Genomic DNA, 6275 nt, shown 5'->3' with positions numbered 1-6275 from the left:
AAGAAATGTTTATTGACAAAAAAATCTTATATGTCAAGGAGTTAGTGGGAGTATTAATGGTCTTGAAAAGTTTCAAGAACTAATCAAGAATAAGCCTTATAGATCATCACTAGCACACGACTTGAGGTTTACAACCTATTGTGTTGACATTATTTTATTTCTGTGCCATTCCAACTGAGTTAATTATGCATGTGAATTCTATGAGTTCTCATTTGAACACATAAAAGACAAGCACCTTGATCAATGAAAAGTACATTGATAGGAAAGGGTGAGCTGCTTAACTACTTGGAAGACATGGTGGGCACTCGTGTTACAATAAGGAAAGAAATCAAGATTGAGAAAGTTCAGTTCATATGAGTTTGGATTTGTTGCAAATTTTGGTTTTGACAAATTCGCATGGATATGAACACATACACCATTAAAATCTAAGTGTGATAAGATTCCCTCCTTCATGAAGATGACCGTGAGGAAATGCTTTCACTAAGAGAGATTTTAAGAAGATAGTGATTGTGAAATTGTATTCTCGAATTCAATTATGGTTACGGTATCCTTTTCCATAATTCGAATTGTGAGATTTGGCAATTAGTCTGAATTGTTTAAGACACATATATGAGCTATCTAAGGAAAATGTGTATAAGTTTAAGAAGCTTAGATAAAGGATTATCAAAGCATTAGGTATTAGAAATATGAACTTCAGAATTTCAATAAGTATTGTTTTCTGGAAGTTCAGTTGTTTTCTAAAACATATCAATGCTAGTGGGAGCATAAGTATTATGCTTATATGATAATAATTATCATGACAGTGGGAGCATAAATGTTGTGCTTGTATGATTATTAAGGCAAGTATTGCAAGTTAGAAATATTAATTATAGAAAACAAGAGTTATACTTTGCAAAGTCGTAAGGATTGAATAGTTGTTTTGCTATAATTAAGGGAGAGAATATTATGCTTCATTTCAATTCTGAAGGATTAGGTTGTGGAATGTTAATAAATTTAGTCAAGGATACATAGCATGTAAGACATTATGCATTGTATCCTATACACTTCGGGTAAAGGATCGATTGCAGATTCTATAAAATTTGACCATTCTAAAATTTTCCAAATGTCTAGCACATTAAGAGGGAAAAAGGACAAGAATCGGTTTTTGGCTAAGATAATTAAACAACTATCAAAGGACGATCCAAAGCTTGCTGAGGATTGGTTGCTTGTGATTAGTTGGAAGTATGGTATTGGATGGACCATATCGACATTATTATGAATAGATAAGATTCTATTTAGAATGAATTGTCATATGGAAAATATGGAAATGTTTCCATATTGGGAGTTAGATATTGAGAATCTATATCTAGATTAGAAACTTTTATGCAAGAAGGATGTTCAAAGGAATGTACTTTGAGTGAGAGACATCATATCTATAGAATTCTTTCTGATAGAGATTAGCCAAGTCTTGATGATTTTGAGCTATGACTTTACGAAAGAATCATTGCATAAAATGTAAGAATCTAACATAAGTAACAAGAATTTGATATTCTTATACTTATGCTAAGGATTGGGAGTTATGAAATGAGTATGATTGGAAATGTGTTCATTTGATCTATTTCACAAAGTAAGGACCGTAAGTACACATTCTGTGCATGCTGAGAGCATGGGACAGTTGTAGTAATAATTCAAGTAAGAAGTTGATTATCCGAAACAACAAATAATGAGTAATCAATACGGTGATTAAATAAAATGTTTTATTTATATCCAGAGTTTGGGGCCATATAGGATTAGTATTATTCTTGTGTTTCACTTTGCATGTTGTTGGATGTGACAACTGTCAATTCAGGTCATTCTCGGACTCATGCATCTTTATAAAAACCATTCATGCACAACATGCCATGACCTAGTAGTATAAATTAGGTCAAAAATCTTGCATAAACTAGGATCCAACTAAGGTTTAGGACTAATATACTTGATACTTACAATTCTAGTAAGTTGCTTAGCTACAATAGGAAATGCCAATACTATAATTAGAATAAAGCTTCAAGCTTTGTTATAATTGAAATAGGGTATAAAACTCTAAAAATAAATTAAAACATTCTAATTATACTTCAACATGTTGTTGAATATCAAACAATATTCCAAAAACCCTAAAGAGCCAAAAATCCAAATTTATAAATCTTAAAGCTTAAAAACTTTATAAATTTTGGCTATAAACTTCCTAATATCAAATTTTTTTAATCAAATTATGGATTATACCAATGAAATAGAAATATAAATTACAAGTATTAATCATAATTTAATTGTTGAAAACAAGATTTTAAATAAATCCAAAATTACTTAATAAGTACTTTTATAAAATTTGGGTTTTTATAAAATATAGGAGGGAGTTTTTATAAAGTTTAAAAAATTGGAGAGAGGAGGCTTAATGCATGCAAAAAAACCGGCCATCACCTCTCCCCATGCCCTCTCTCTTCCCCAAAACTCAATCATTAAGCCAAAACCCTCACTCCACCTCTTCTCTCTTCACTCTCTTACACTCCACCCTTCACACACTTCACTCTCTTCCTCTCTCTCTCTCTAAACTCACGAAATTTCTCTCATTTCTCTGCCAAATTTCAAGACTTTGAAGACCTTGAAGTGTTCTTACTTCTATCAAGATCATAACCAAGGTAAACAACATCATCTTCTTCCATAGTTTCATGATTCTACTTCTTTTCCTTCTTAGTTTTCTCTTCTTTTCGGATTCTATGCCTTTCCATGGCTAGAAATGTTTATTCTTCCCTTGTGGTTTGTAGATTCTCACCATAACACAATGCATGTGTTTGAAATGGTGAAAATCCGGGATCAAACCCAAGCAAGGAGTAAAAAAGATGCACATATGATCATGTGACATCAAAATCTAATATTTCATGTTCTTCTCCATTTCTTTTATGTTCATGCATGACCAAAAGCATTTAAACTATTTATAGTACATCTTGGATGCTCATTCATTCATGCATGTGTTAGAAATCGGATCTTACCAAAGGCATGCATGATGTTCTTGTTGAAATACCCTAATAATGCACACAAACAAACATGCAATCTGCCAGATTACTTTGTTCTACTTTGAACGGCCATAACTCAGTCATTTATTAACCAAATCATGATATTCTTGTTGTATTGGTTAGTTCCACGAGCTAACTTTCAAACCCAACTAGTCTCACTGTAAAATATTAAATATCCGATTTTTGGCAGATTTTACAAAAAGGTTGCGCATACAGCTCTTTTTCTGTGATCACTATTTTTATCTTGCTTAAACAATGGCTTTAAACCCAACCATAAATCTGAGGAAAAATACCTTAGAAACTTAACATATCTAGTGAATGATGGTTGAAATTTTGTGGCTTAAAACCTCACTGAATGGACTACACAAATTCATAAACTTCAGCTACATCTACACTTCATGCATTAATGCATGCAACTTTTCTAAATTTGTTTGGAATCATTACCCTCATTTCTCTTCTGAATACATTCATAACATTTTTACTTTTGAAAGCCCTTGCATGCATGAGATAATCTGGAAAATTTCAAAAGATTTTGTTATTTCTTTGATTTATTAGAATTATTGCTAAAACCAAGGATATAAATCATATAAAATACTTCCAGAGGTCAATAAATCCTAAATAAATTCATGGATGATCCCTACGGGGAATAATGACCACTCACCAAATTTCAGCAATTTTTGTCACTGTTTCATATGATTTCTAATTTTATTTTGTTTAGGGCATGATAAATTACAAAACCACTTTAGAGGATGTGAAATATGTATCTAACAATTTTTGCATACCTTACCTGTGATGGGTGACTCTAGAAAATAATTTCAAGATTTTTGATCATGTCTAGCTATTTTTCCCAATTTTTGCTAATTATAATGCTCTAAAAATGGGAAAAATAGTTCTGATTATCCAAAATTCATGAAAATATTCCAGGATATCATATTATACATTAGGAGGTTACATAAAAATTTTGAGGATTTTTCTCTACTGTAAACTATTTTTCTCTTATTTTCTAAAGTTAATTGCACTAAAATACACTTAAATACACATAAATATCCAAAACCAGTTTACACATTATGAAAACCACTTTTGATATTTTTCCCAGGTTATTGATATTGGAAATGATGTTACAAAAATTTATAGTGATTTATTTTAACTGTTTAATATTATTTCTTTAATTAATGACTATTTAAAGGAATAAAACAAGGAAAAATAGAAATACCCACTGAAAAATATCTTTTATATTTTTCCCAGCCTAGTTATGTATAATAACAATTAAATAAAAAGTTTGGGTAATTTTGGAAACTGTTTTCTATTTATTTCAATTTTTATTGGAATAAATGCTCAAAAATCATAAAATATAATTAAACAGCTTGGAAATCCATTTTTATATTTTTCCCAGCTTAGTATTGTGTAATAACAGTTAAATAAAAAGTTTAAGAATTTTTATCCCTCGAATGCTATTTTTCGTGAATTTATGTTGTTATAGAGACTTAAAATTTGGAAAATTAACCTTCCAAAATTGTAATTAATCGCACGACTTGTAAAATTTCAATATTTCAGCAAAATTGTAACCAATTGATATAAAATCCAATATTAAAACATAAATTGGCATTCCCTATATGTAGAGTTTAGTATATTAGCATTAGATTTCGACATGGAAACTCACTAGTGTGTGAGTTTGATGTCGTAGGATCCCAGTAGTAAGACGTTGGTGCATCCGGAAGTACCGCTTGTGCCTACACGAAACATCGTGAGTATTCACGCACTCCCCTATTTTCGATTTTATGTTTTGGGGTGGAAAAGCATGTCCAGAAAAACTATTGTTTGCATGATGTATTTAAATTGTTTATTATCAAACTTGATTGCTATTGTATTGCTATGTATCTTTATGTATGTTTATGCAACACGGAACATGAGAACTTATCGTACTAAGGCCCTTCCCTTATCTCTAACCATTAACTCTTTGAGCCAATGGTCATTATGGATAGCGCTATTAGGAATTGACAACTCCTCACTCGCCCGAATCACTGGAGTGCATGATACCAAATTCATCTATGGAATGATAAGCATAGATCTCGATAGGGCTTTAGTCATAGGTTTGGTTGAGACTCATTGTTTGCTCATACACATAAAAACTCGTTTCTCGTTATAGCAATAAACTTGTATTCCTTAATAGCAATCAACTTGTTTATCATTAAAGCAATGTACTTGTATTTACGAAAAGCCTTGTTGTACGCTCGATTTTATAAACTTGTGAACTCACCAACTATTTTCATAGTTGACGCTCGTTTTACATGCTTTTTCAGGAAATAATTAGTAAGTGGATGTAAAGATTCATCATCATAGAGCATGCTGCATCGTGTTGAAGCTATTTTGAAGTTATATTTTGAACAATGTTATTTTGAAAAACTTGTATTTTGTTTCTTTTGAAGCTATGGGTTGTAAACTTTAAATACTGCTATGGTGATGTATCTTTATCTTTTGCAATGAAACCGTTATCGTTGTCATACCTTGCGTTTCCGCTTTAGCGGGGTGTGACATTGGACAATCAAATTATTCGAACGGACCACAATCATTCATATGTTGGAAGTAGGTATGAATGAAGACTGTCGTGAATTGGTGTGTGGATTGTCTAAAGTATATTAGACATAAGCAAATGTTTGCTGTAATGTTCATGAGTGCTTATGAATACGATTTGAGCATTGGATTAAACCCACGCTCACTTGGATCACTTCATGGATTTTATCACAAGTGATTGGTGAGATGATAACATCTTATATTCTTGAAACCGAGATGTGTGAGTTGTATCTTGCGAGTGGGTTACACATTGATAATATGCAAACGCACCAGTAACTTGGTGGTATAAAACATATTGTTGTGTGTGATTCGGTGAGTGAGTACAAGCATGCATTGAATCAAAGTTCATCCATTCCTTTTATCCAAAGTAGGATGAAAGCGATATCTGTGGGCCCCTCGATGATTTAGTGATGACACCTAAGCGCTTGGCCAAGCCGAGACTAATTTGATGTGTTCAATTGTAGCCTGTTATCAGTCGTCATAAATCGGAAATCGGGAGACAGTGTAGAGAGAATGATTTCAATCCATGTCTCATGTCTATACGATATCTAGAATGGAGGAATATATGATCCCTTATCTAAAGGATACGCTTCAGATAGGATTAGAGTTGACATCGGTTTTCGAAATCTACGATTGCGGATCAGGATCTGAAGTCATATGTATAATAGTTATTAG

Source organism: Lactuca saligna, chromosome 1 (assembly GCF_052625555.1).
Source record: "Lactuca saligna cultivar CGN05327 chromosome 1, ASM5262555v1, whole genome shotgun sequence".
NCBI classification, from domain to species: domain Eukaryota; kingdom Viridiplantae; phylum Streptophyta; class Magnoliopsida; order Asterales; family Asteraceae; genus Lactuca; species Lactuca saligna.
Note: the sequence above shows the minus strand (reverse complement) of the source record.